Source organism: Ornithodoros turicata, chromosome 2 (genome assembly GCF_037126465.1).
Source record: "Ornithodoros turicata isolate Travis chromosome 2, ASM3712646v1, whole genome shotgun sequence".
Lineage (NCBI taxonomy): Eukaryota > Metazoa > Arthropoda > Arachnida > Ixodida > Argasidae > Ornithodoros > Ornithodoros turicata.
Window position 1 is genome coordinate 147,593,928 of NC_088202.1, and position 13,975 is coordinate 147,607,902.

Sequence of the window (13,975 nt, forward strand, 5' to 3'; positions counted from 1 at the left end):
TAACATATATTTTTTCTGGGCGAATTAAAAAATACGACTTTCACACGTTGTTCGATTTGAAATGAAACTACCCAAGAGCAATTTGAAACTTCCACAAAGCCACTCTATACTGCGCACCGCACAATTACTTTAGAAGTTGCACAAAGCAAGCAGTTTTCACACAAGTAGATTATTTCATAGAATTCTGGGGCACGTCATGTGCGACACCCTGAATGTGTTAACAGACGAAAAGCTGAATGAATACAAGAATGCACGAAATAGCGCAAGTACAAAATGAATGAGATGCTGACAACCAAGGTAGAGAGGTTAATAAAAATGATTTTTAAGCCTTAAACTACTTAGAACGAGTCGGAGAAGTTCAGCTACAGAAGCCCCGCCTGCTTCAGGAGAATCAAGTTCCGACTTACTAGGCGGCAAGGGTGGGCAGTAATACTATTTTTTCGTATTATAATACTAATACAAATACTTTTTGAAAATGTGTATTATAATACATTATAGTAATAAAGGAAAAAAACGTCATCTCAGCTCTGTCTCCAACCGCCGCCAAAGAGGTGCACGATCTAATCACCTCCCTGCCACCCGAGACCCCGTATGACCGACTTAAGGCTGCCTTGCTCAAACGCACTTCCACATCGGACCGCGAGCGCCTCAGGCAGTTGTTATCAGCAGAAGAGCTCGGCGATAGGCGTCCAACGCAGCTTTTGGGAGGCGACGTTTCCTCAGCCGGTGACCGATTCCTGCACCAACTTTTCATGCAACGCCTGCCAACTAACGTCCAAATGGTTCTGGCCACAGCGTCGAACCTACCACTGGACGAGCTTGCTTCCTTTGCTGACGCGGTCATGGAGGTCGCCTCACCCCACCAAGTCAGCATTCTTGAGCGACCTACGGCTTTAGAGAACTCCACTCCTCCACCACAGGCCGACCATCGGTCCCTCTTTTCTCCACCCGACATTCAGGTGATGGCACAGCAGATCAGCCACCTCACGCAGCTTGTCGCGTCACTTGTGACCCGTCCGCGATCCCCAAGTCCGCGCCGCCCTCGGCATCGCCGAGGCCCCTAGTCGGAACGCCAATCTCGCTCTCGGTCGGACAGTTCCGGTGGTCCCTGCTGGTACCACCGTCGCTTTGGTGCGAACGCCAATCATTGCCTGCTTCCTTGTAGCTGGACGAGAAACCCGCCGGCCTCCCACTAATGGCGGCAAGTGGACCCGGCCTTGACGACAGCCGCCTCTTTCACGTCGTCGACCGTGCCAATGGCACTCGGTTCCTCGTCGACACAGGTGCTGAGGTCAGCATCATTCCTGCCAGCAGCCGCTTTTCCCGATCTCGACAACCCTGCTTCTCCCTCAAGGCCGCTAACGCTTCTACTATCACCGTCTACGGCCAGAAATCTCTCACCATGTGGCGGCCCGTGTGTGATGACGAAGACGTGCCTCTGCTGCCACGCGCTACGGCGCTGGCACGGCAGTTCTACCGGCACCGTCCTAGTGTGAGGCCACGCACATCTGCCCGCTGGGACATTCCATCATCGCCGGTCAGGACTCATGTAGGGGAACACCACCTCCTCTACATTTGGTGACCCGGTCAACGAACACCTCAGTCCGGTGTACAATTCGGCCCATTACCATCCAAATTTCTGCATGCCACATCCTTATCGTCATGCCAGTCCCATGAACCCTGTCCGCCTTGCCTTCCCACCAGGCTTCGATACAGACTGCTGGCAGCCCATCCAGTGGCGCTCAAGAGGCACCGGGACCAACGTTCCACTGGGGACCCGCACGGAGGCCACCGAGTGTTGCTCCCGGTCTCCCCGTGCTCCGCGATGGTCCTCTCCTGCACTCTCCTTGGCGACAGTACGAGCTCACCGCTCACGAACCGGTCGCGGTTCTGTCGCTCCATCCTGCATTACGTTCTGCCTACCTGCCTACTCTGCTCTCCACTTCGGCCCGCCCCGGGACCCTCCCGGCCAGCTCTTGTCCGCACCGTTCATCCCGCCACTTCTGCCCACTCAGCACAAGATGCAAGACCAGCCGTCCCTGTTCCACCTGTCGCCCGTCTTCCTCCTCTTCATGTATCGACGCGGACCCCAACCGCTAGCTCCTCACCGCTCCGCGTCTGAGGGGGGAGTGATGTGGCGGCCCGTGTGTGATGACGAAGACGTGCCTCTGCTGCCACGCGCTACGGCACTGGCACGGCAGTTCTACCGGCACCGTCCTAGTGTGAGGCCACGCACATCTGCCCGCTGGGACATTCCATCATCGCCGGTCAGGACTCATGTAGGGGAACACCACCTCCTCTACAACCATAAACATCGGGCTGCGAAGAGATTTCCGATGGCTTTTCCTCGTAGCAGACGTCACTCAAGCCATTCTTGGAGCTGATTTCTTGAAGCTGCTTAAGCTGCTCGTCGATGTCAACTGGAAGCGCTTGATAGACCGTACCACTTCCCTATCTGTTCACGGCCTCACACTGCCTATTCCCCCATTGCGCGTCTCGTCCTGCTCTGCACCAGACTTGCCCTTCGCCTCCATATTGAAGGAGTACCCGGCTCTTACCCAACCGCCGGACTGGACCAAGCCTGTGCAGCATGACGTTCTCCGCTACGTCACCACCCGTGGCCCACCAGTCCATTTCCGCCCGCGTCGCCTAGCACCCGAAAAGTTCCAAGTAGCGAAGGCCGAGTTTGATCATATGCTGGAGCGCGGCATAATTCGACCATCATCCAGCACGTGGGCCTCACCTTTACATATGGTGCCGAAAAAGACCGGCGACTGGCGCCCGTGCGGCGACTACCGTGCCCTGAGCTGAGAGGCGCTCCCAGACCAACCCCCATCCTAGTTCCTTCCCCCCGACGACCGATTCGCGCACATCCATGTGGACCTCGTGGGACCACTCCCAATCTGCGACGGTCACCGCTACATGCTCACTATCGTTGACCGCTTCACCCGTTGGCCAGAAGCAACCCCGGTCCCCGACGTCACCGCGGCCACAGTCGCTTCGGCCCTCCTAACAACATGGGCGTCGCGGTACGGCGTTCCTTCCATCATCACGACGGACCGGGGCGCCCAATTTGAGTCCGCCCTCTTTGAGTCCGCCCTCTTTACCAGCCTCACCAACATACTGGGCGCAAGACGGATTCGTACTACCGCGTACCACCCGGCCTCCAATGGCATGGTGGAGCGGCTTCACCGTGAGCTCAAGGCCGCCCTCCGGGCGTCGCCTCAAGTCCCGTGGACCGACGTTCTCCCCATTGTCCTTCTCGGGATCCGATCGGCTTTCAAACCCGACTTGGGTTGCTCAACAGCCGAGTTGGTCTATGGGACCTCATTGGGACTCCCCGGCGACCTCATCTCTGCCGCAGCGGACCCGGCACCCGTACCACCAGCCGGCTACGTGTCCCGCCTATGAGACACGATGAATGCTCTTCGCCCCAGTCCCACCCGCACACCACGCTCTGCCACCGGGTTTCCAGCACCCCGCCCTCGAAACATGCTCGCATGTTTTCCTTCGGTGCGACGCCGTGAGGAAACCCTTGCAACAATCCTACTCTGGTCCTCACGCCGTACAGCACAGAGCCTCCACCCACTACACCATCCTGGTCAGCGGCCGAGAACAAACTGCCGCGCTGGAACGTCTCAAGCCAGCTTTCTTTGATGCCTCTTAAGAAACATCCAACGCTTGCTCCCTCGGTGTTTCTCCGGACCTGGACCTTGGCAATCCCACTAGCCCTCCCCATCGACCCCCCTCCAGTCCTCCTGCCCGCCGCAACAACTGCAAATGGACCCTCGCCCTCGAGTTTCCTGGGCACCACACCTCCACATCGCTCATAATTCGCTGCGCCGGACTCTCTACCAGAACGTGTTGGTGGCCAAGTTAGGTGGGGTCAGTAGTGTATGATCAGCACAATTATCCGGAAACTCACAACTTGGGCTAAACACGATTTAATTATCAATCAGAGTTAATTGGGACCCCCACAGTAATTAGGATAATTCAGTGAGTCATTACACTAATTGGGGAGCATCTAGCTCGTGTCCAGACCACAGTGTGAGTTGCCGGCTACTTGAGCTGACAAAAAATAAAGAAATAGATAGGAATAGAGTGGAGAGAAGGAGTTTAGTTGAAGATCAATGACGCCATCTTGAAGAAAGCGGTCCAGTACGGCCCGCTGACCATCGCTGGGCGATGGAGCACAGAGGCAGGTTGCAAAGTGACGTCAGCTGTGACGTCATCATGGCATGTCTGGGCAGGTTAGGACAGCTCTAGACATGCAAGGAGAAAAACACTCATTATACAGAGGCTGTGCAAGCAAGAGCAAATATGCTAACCATCAATAGCTAACAACAAAAAGAATCAGACACAGAAGCAAAGCAGCCCACCACAACAGCAGTCACGGGGAGCACAGAACGATGTGACTGCCCCTTCAGACAGCCAGGCAGAGAACTGACTCGTAATGCTTTTTTCTCCTCTATAAAGTCCCGCATCTGCACCCCCTAGCGCTTACTTTCTCAACAAATCTCATGACAAAATTATTATGAATCACGCCAGCGCTACTCTCGTTCCCAAGCCAAAAGGAGATAGAAAATGTCAGGAATGCCTGGAAAACAGCAACCAGCACTCGACATCGACGGGCATGAAAATCATAAAAACGGGGGGACAAAGTTGGCGAAAGAATTAGTTACACCGCAAATGCAATCACAGGAGCGCAGAACGATACGTCCTTTCCATCCGAGAGCCAGGCACAGAACTGAATTGTAATGCTTTTTCTCCCCTATAAAGTCATGCATCGCACACCATGCACCAGTGACAAACCATACATCAGCACCCAATCAGAGGTGAAGAGAACCCCACCGAAGCTACGCTCTTCCACTAACGGCCAATGCAATTGCTAGGAACAGAATTAATGCGTCCACACCCGCCAGTGTCCAAGAGAGAAGTGAATCTTTGTGCCTGCTGCAGGCTTTGCTCATTGGTCGTGACGTCATCCTGTTTTTTCCACTAATGTCCAACTGGACAAGGTCCACCCAAAACAATAGAGTCGTGGTATGACGTCATCATCCAAGGATCCAGCTGCGTGGCTCAAGGACGCGTACGGACTAGACGGAGGACTAGACAGAACGCCAGTAGTAAGTACTGACCACGTTTATCCAGAAACGCACATCTTCGTCTAAACACGATTAATTAATCAATTAGACGTGACTGGGACCCCCCACAGTAATCAGCACCCTCCAGGGAGTCGCCACACTAATTGGGGAGCATATAACTCGTGTCCAGACCAGATGTGCATTTCCAGATAATCGTGGGCATAAAAAAGAAAAAATAGATAGAAATAGAGTGGAGAGAAACAATTTATTCAAAAATCAACGACGCCGTGGCGAAGAAAGCATTCTGGAACGCCCGAGTGACCAGCGCCCGGTGGCGCAGCGGTAAGGCGTGCGCTTGGAGACTAGGAGGTCCGCGGTTCGAATCCGCGGGCCGGCTGTGCTGTCTGGGGTTTTTCCTGGGTTTCCCTCAGATGTGTAATAGGCGTATGCCGGCACAGTTCCCCTGAAGTCGGCCCATGGACGCAGCTATCCTCCCCCCGAGCGGATTCCGCTCGGTCTTCCACTTCACCCTTTCCTCTCCTCCTCTCCACCACCTTTCCCTTCCCGAGAAACATGCCGCCTAATCAGGCAGGCAGACCTCTTGGGTTCCTCCCAACGATACTCCTCCTCCTCCTCCTCGCCATATTGGTAGTTGTCGGCAGCGGGTAGTTGCAGAGATCGACGACAGGTGGCCACCTAGTTGCAAGGCATCACACCAAATGGTACTACCATCGTAGCTCTATGCAAGAAAGACAGAGAACAACAAGATACTAGCGGCAGGTAAAAATGGTAACACTGCTAAACAAGTCTAGGCATGCCAGAGCGCGTGGAAAAGGTCTAACCGCTACTGCTAAACAGCACAGAGAAAAGAGTACACATCGGGAAAAAGACGACCGGTTAGGCCTAACCACAGCGTCACCGCACAATACTACACAGATAACAACACAAGGCGGGAGCCACACATCGCTAAACATGCACGTACGGGGCACAGCAAACATGCGAGAAAAGGAGCGCGGTAAAACAATGCGCAAACATCGGCAAATCATTCACCTTTTCCCCCGCGGCGACTATACGTATCCATTGAATTCAGTAATACAATTTTCAAGTTAATTAAATATAATATTTAGTATGTGCATACACATGAAGGGTGAGGGGAATATGTTTATTAGGAAAAAAGAAAGGAAAGGTCAGCCAGGCGGAGGTCGGCTTGCTATTCCAAAAAAAAAAGAAAACGAGGAAGAAAAGGAAACGAAAAAGAAGGAAAGAAAAGGAGAAGAAAAAAGAAGAAAAGGGGAAGAAAGGAAAGGAGAAGGAAAAAAGAAAAAGGAAAAGAAAAGAAAAAGGAAAGAAGAGAGGAAAAGGAGCAGCAAAGAAAAGGACAAGAGGAAGAAAAGGAAAAGAATAAAAGGCAAGGAGAAGAAAAGAAAAGAAAAAGACGAGAAGGAAAGGGGAAGACAAAGAAAAGGAAAAGACGAGAAGGAAAGGAAAAGACGAGAAGAAAAGGGGAAGGGGAAAGGGGAAGGCTCTCTGAAGTTCGTGTACCCTTCAACGCACATGAACTTCAGAGAGCCTTACAGGCAAGAAAGAACACTGCACCTGGCCCTGACGGCATACACTATGACATGTTGCGGCATTTAACACCCCAGTCGCAACAAATCTTACTCCACTTTTTTAACCGTGTGTGGAGAGAAGGAACTCTTCCGTTGTCCTGGAAGCTAGCCGAAGTGGTTCCGGTTCTCAAGCCAGGGAAAGACCCGTCTGCTGCTATTAGTTATCGCCCCATCGCATTAACCAGCTGCTTTGGGAAGACTTTCGAGCGCATGGTAAATGCAAGGCTCGTATATGTTTTGGAAGAGGCAGGAATCTTTGACAAACACCAAAGCGGTTTTCGTTCCGACCGGAGCACCCAGGACAACCTACTCCACCTAGAATCACAAATCAGAGAGGCTTTTGTTCGAGGGCAGTTCTGCGTATCCGTGTTTTTTGATCTCGAAAAGGCGTACGATACCACATGGCGCTTCGGGATTCTGCAAGATCTACACGCATGTGGTATCACAGGGTGCATGTACAGGTGCATCGATAATTTCCTCAGAGATAGAAAGTTTCGTGTCAGTCTGGGCTCAACTTTATCTAACGTCTTTGTACAAGAGAACGGGGTTCCACAGGGGTCTGTGCTGAGCGTTACGCTATTCGTTGTGAAAATGAACTCGATAGCCAGAGCCATCCCACCTGGCGTCCAGTACTCCCTGTACGTAGACGATGTCCAGGTTTCCTACTCGGCATCAAATCTTTCAACAGCTGAGAGGCAGGTGCAGCTCGCGATCAACCGTCTATCTAAGTGGGCTGATGAAAACGGCTTCAGGTTTTCCGCGCAAAAGACAGCGTGTGTTGTCTTTACTAGGAAGCGAGGCACATTTGCTGAGCCCTCGCTGCTCCTCGGTGGCAACACACTACCAGTTTCTGATGAGCAAAAATTTCTGGGGGTGGTGTTTGACAAGAAGCTGTCTTTTGTGCCACACATAAACTATATAAAACAGAAGTGCCTGAAATCCTCCAACATACTCAAAGTTTTATCCCATCGATCGTGGGGAGCCGACAAAGTCACACTGTTGCGGGTCTATGACTCGGTTGTGCGATCAGTAATTGAGTACGGGAGTGTCGTGTATGGCTCGGCGCGGCCTTCGGCATTGAAAGTGTTGGACCCCATCCACCACGAAGGCATCCGACTCGCCACCGGTGCCTTCCGGACGTCCCCTGTGAAGAGTTTGTATGTTGAGGGCAATGAATGGCCGCTCGAGAGACGGAGACAGTTTGAACATGTGAAGGCTGCGCTAAGGTACAGATGCCAGGGCGATGACCCAGTTGTACACTCTAGTGTGAACCCCGCTCTGGAGCGACTCTTCCTTGCAAAGCCCTCTGTTGTACCCTCGTTCCCGCTTCGTGTGGAGGCGGCGAGTTCCCGTGTGGGATTCAGCCCCTCTGGCGTTCCCTTGCAGCAGGCAGTCCTCGATGCTGCGCCTTGGCAGAGACATCTAATACAATCCAATTTAAAAATGACACAGTTTGACAAACAATCCACTGCACACACTGTCATTCTCCAGGAATTCCTGGAGATTCACCATAACTTCGGGAACCACCATGCAATCTACACTGATGGGACTAAAGTAAGCAATGGTGTGGCGGCCGTTGCCCTTGAAGGTGATTCTATTATGACGGCACGCCTGAACACGAACGCCACAGTTTTCACCGCAGAGCTTTACGCGATTCTCCTGGCTCTGCGGCACATTCAACAAAACGACCTTCAAAATTCAGTGATTTATTCCGATTCGCTAAGCTCTGTGCGTGCGCTGCTTTCATGCTATGACAGCAAGAATCACCTCGTCAAGCGAGTACGAGCGCTTGCGACCCAACTTTGTTCCCGAGGCTTTTCAATCTGTCTCTGCTGGGTCCCCAGCCACACTGGGATCCCGGGGAATGAACGAGCCGACCGTGAGGCTCGGCGAGCGTTGGCACAAGAGGAGTCAGCTCTAGGACTACCCTACCAAGACATCCTGCCAGTGTTAAAGAGAGCTGTCTGCCCACAGTGGCAGCAGGAGTGGGACATGGAAGAAAATAACAAACTACACCTCACACAGCCACACGTTTCTCCCCCGCATCGGACTGAACACATCAACAGATCATCCGAAGTTCTTTACGCGAGATTGAGGATTGGACACACATGGCTCACGCATCACCACCTACTCAGAGGTCAGGATCCGCCAGCTTGTGCGCACTGCGGTGACAGCTTGACTGTCTTGCACGTACTGGCATCCTGCCCTCACTTCGAACGCCAACGCCAACAGTATTTCACCGCATTCTACAGATACCATGTCCCACTCCACCCAGCCCAGCCCAGAGGTGACACCTCTCTTGTGCCGTTTGATAACGTAATCAAATTTTTGACCACGTGTGGGTTTCTTAGTCAGATGTAGATGATAAGCACTGCTCCGCTTTTATCCATTATCACCGAACTCCTCATGTAAATATCTCATTGTCACACTTGTAGATAGCTTTTAACTGCCATGCTCGCTTGCTATCGTCATCCCCCTCTCTCTTATCCTGGTCAATCAATCATCGCTCATCGCTCATACCTGTAGATAGGTTTTAACTACCACACTCTCTCTCACATCATCTTTCCCATAATCATCTCCGACACACTCACCATAATCAATCAATCAACACTCACCATAGTTTTGGCGCTCTATGGCCTTTGTTGCCTTTGTGCCATTAAACGCATAATCAATCAATCAATCAATCAAAGGGGAAGGCAAAGAAGAAAAGAAAAGGAAGATGAAGTACGAGTTTATGGAGTATGAAGATTTTTTATTACGTGCGCAAACGTGGGAACATTTTATCTGCACCCCCCCCCTCCGTATATTCCCAGAATGAAATCAAAGCAATCTGGTAACGTTTTCTGTCATGAAGTTCTCACTTCACTGGTCGAAGCTATGCCGTCATGTTCGGGAAATTTTTGGTGTCGTGGCTGCACTCGCAGAAACCGACAAAAAATGTCTGAGCGACAGGTGAAAGTGACAGAGTGACAGTGACGTGAAAATGGCCATGAGTCTCCTCTGGAAGTACATCTGCCAATTCATGGCTGTTTGGTTACCATAGTTCGGTATCGCGATCACAGCATCGAAGGTGTCATCTGTGCTCATGCTACGGATATCCGGCGCAGACAGTAAACAATCCCGTTGGTACCGGTGCATCACGTCACAACGAGATATGCTGTGACTGCAGCAGGATAGCGCTCTGTGCTCGGTAGTATGTGAGAACGGCAACCGGAAAAACAGCGCCAGATTTTGAGCACTATTTTCTAGCACTATAAAGCGAAGCGGGCTGTATGTGTGAACTGGCCTTTATTAAAGTCAATGCTTATTTCTTCACAGTGTGGAACTCCACTGTCTGACGGGTCACAGAAGTTCTCCCGACTCTTCCCGAAGCCACTTACCGACGGTGTGAAGCTAACAGTCGTCTTGTATTTTGACCAGTTAGTAGATCAGTAAGTAGTACATTCAATTCAAACACCATTCCCTAGGTTTAAGGTTTTGCGGGTCGCGTTATTTTACAAGAGCAATGATTGTAGCTAAGAGAGGTCTTCGATATGCATTCTCACAATTGATGTGCACTTCTGGAAATTATTCAACATCACGTCCCGGTGGTTCTTACTTTATTCACAGCCACAAATCTCACAGCTTTTCAATGACTCGTCAACATCATAACCCGTTGTTCTATTGATTGATTGAAAGTGAAAACAATTGAGAAAATTGGCTCCACATACATGGAGACCAGCTACCTCATAGGACTAACCACTTAATGCGGTTATGGTCAAAATGTCCAACGAGTCAAAAGGTCTAACAGGTAAAAAGGTTCAAAAGGGTTACGTGAACAGGAGCGCGAAGAGCCCCAACGTGTCCGAGGCACGACCTACTAGATTATAACGACCATGTCATAGGCATCCCTTCCCAGCGCCGCATTTTTGGAAGGTAGCGGTGGCGCTACTCTTCGGCCCGGTTATTGCTTCCTCAATTTCTGCAACGCTTTGTACTTCAGCTTACCTTAGTATTTTTGCACAAGCTGTTGAAGACCCACGAGAGATATTCCTTCTAAAGTTGTCATCATCATTCTACGAATTTTCATCAGCACTGTTGCTGTAGGCTACGTGCCACTGTGTATGCTACGGTAATCATGCGTCCGCGTCTGCGCTTTCAAAATTCAAATTTCCGTTGTCCAATCATGATGCAGATCTCGCGGTCCGATGAGTAGCTCCCCTAGCGGATCGTGCGGACGGATTCCTCATAGGGGTTGTCGATTATGACGCGGTTGTCATAATCTAGCAGGTCGTGGTCAGAAGATCCATCGGGGTCACAAGATTGAATTCGCAGATATAACTTTTGAGCATCAGGGGCATCCGGCCGAGTCACATATCTGCTCAAATGCTCGATGAGAAATTATTTAGTGATAAGGAACAGTGACACCCCACGGAAGAAGGTCTATTCTATTTTTACACTAGGCCGTTTTCTCAGTTGAGCATGCTCAGTACCGTTTCCAAGAAACAGGGTTAGACAAGAAACAAGACACAAAAGTAGGCGGCATCACGAAGTCTTTAGGAACGACGACGGATGCAACGACAGCACTATCAGGACACGTGGTTCAATGAGCAGTTGTCTCAGGGTGGACAACTGTCCCAACTCAGTGTGGAGTGCGTGTAACCTTTCCAAAATATTAGCTGTATATCGTTCAAAAATTTTCTAGTCTTTGTTATGTCCTGGTTGGGTCGATGGATTTGGATTAAATGCAGCTTGTTAGTTGAGGCATGGTCAGATGATGATGTGCAGCCACGTTTTATTGAACCACAGACGACCTATGTTGCCAGCATTGGCAATACATCACTAACGTTGTGGGGGCGCTACAAGAGAACTACATAACAATCTTCTCTTACATCCGTACAGCGATTAACATTGTAGGTGGCCAGTGTCAGCGCAACCTAAATAAAAAAAGGCCGCGCATTGCCTCCTCTCCGTCCTCCGTTATACGTGGACGCATTAAAGTCAGAATTCTTCTGCTACTGCAATTCACCATCCCGCGAATTCAAGAACCCGCAAATGGTTGCATGCATCACCTGGAACCTGCAGACCAACATATCTAAGCAAAAAGTGTAAGTTGCGCTCCAGAAAATCGGTTTCGAGTGTAGAAATCTTGAGGAGTGTGCTAGAAAGGAAACCTCCGAAACTGGGAACCCAGTAAGCATATAGCAAAACATAACGCCAAAAATGTTTTTAGAACAGTAACAAACAGCCGGAACCCATGAAACCGTGAGGTATGTGAAAACACACACACACAAAGAAACAAAGACACGACACGGACGCCACATGTGGACGCCGTCTCTGCCGCTGACTCAACCAGACCAAGCAGCCTCGACTACAAGCCTGGATAGGGGGCGGACACTGACAAAATACGTAGCCAACGGAAGCAGACGAGCAACCGACCGAGCAAGCGTTGCAACAGTTTTCAGAACTGTGGCTGCTTTCACGGGCTAGAAATACGCGACGTTTCCTCGGCTGATTCAGTATGGCTGCCTCCGAGCGCATACACTGAGAGAGAGAAGAGGCTCGTTCGAGTTCTTCGCTCTCCTCCGATCCTCCTCCTCCCCGTCTTTCCTTCTAGCCTCTCTCCGTAAGATTTCTATGGTTTCGAGAAAGACTGAAACCGTTTTTTTTTTGCGCTTTATTTCCAAGTTTTCCCATTTTGTACGCAGGGACGTTCAGTCACAACTCGCAGACGACGGTGGTTCTTCTCCATGGCCACAACCACTGAAAGCACGTTCGTGATTGGTTACGGCCGTTGAAAACACGATCCTGATTGGCTGACTCTTAATTGTACGTCACGTCGACGAGCACGCAGGCTTTCTTTATCTAGGCGGCGTTGCCAGTGTCCGCTATGGGACGAAGCTTCCAGGAAGGACAGGCATGGCAGAACAGTGGCGGACTAAGGGGAAGGGGTCGGGGTCCTGACCCCCCCTCAAGTTCAGTAGTTTAAAAGGGCATCGGTTTATCTCGGTAGTATAATAGCATGCTTTCCAAGGCAGGAGCCCCCTTCCCCCCTCACACACACACACCTCCATGAGCAGAGCTCAGAGCTGGACACATACGATATCACACAAGCGTATCGTATCCAGTCGTCAAATCGAATCCACCCATGTAAACGCGTCAATTCGCTAGGAAAGCGTATCGTATTCAATTCGCTAAACAGAGGTGGATCGAGATGGTGAATGCGCGTTCAGATTGTGCATGTAAACAGACGATGCGCATCGAGGCAAGAAGAGAGGATTATGGGAAGCGGCGTTCGGCTGCGGGCTAGTTGTGTCGTCTGCTACTCCTAGTCGGGATCACAAACTGATGGTATTAGGGAGTTCGCAGCCACGCTCCGTTTTGGATATGTAGGTTAGTCTACACTAACAGAAGCAGCAGGGCTTGCAGCCGTAGAGCAGATTCATTCCGAAGTACGCTTGAAAATAGGGCGTAAATGCTGCGTTTTCGACGTTTCAGCGTTCGGCGCGAAGGTGGAGGGACACCGGAAACGGCAGTACTTGCGGAAGTGCGCCTCTAACTTTTCGATATGACACGGCGTGGCGCCACCTCCGGTCTGGGCTCGACGCGCATTCATGTAAACGGTGGCGTATCGTCTTCTCTCCGGTTTCGACTCGATTCGATACGCTCGTGTCGTATTCATGCAAACGGGGCTCTATATTAATGGGGGAATCGCGCATTCCATGTATTGAATATGGCGGTAGGCATACCAATCCTTCTGGCCCACTACTACTCGTTACACATTTGCTTTTTCACTCATTTGTATTGTTTCTCCCATGCGCTTTTGCGCTTACGCTGTTCACCTTGATAAGCGCCACATTTTTGCTGAGTCTCAGTTGTCTTTTGTTACTTATATTTATTCGTCTATTTTATTTGTTTTTCTTTCCTTTGCCCTCTTGTGCTTTCTTCCTTACCGTAACAGTCTATGACCTTTCATATAATGTACATGCTTATATTTCATGACCAGACCTGTAAAGTAATTACTTACGAGTAATTGAATTACTGTAATTAGATACTTTCTTAGTAATTAATTACTTCCTGAATTACATTAGGTTTTGTGTAATTGTCATTGTAATTGAATTACTTTTACAAGTAACGCGTAACGCATTTTGGATTGCTTTCTGAATTACTTTGAACTCTATCTGGGAAGGCCGAACGTTTAAAGTTTGGGTCAGTTCCACATCGTTTTTTTTTTTGTTTGTTTTCACAGTGATTACCCAAAGACTCGATTCAGATCGGTACATTTTTCGGTACAGATTTTTT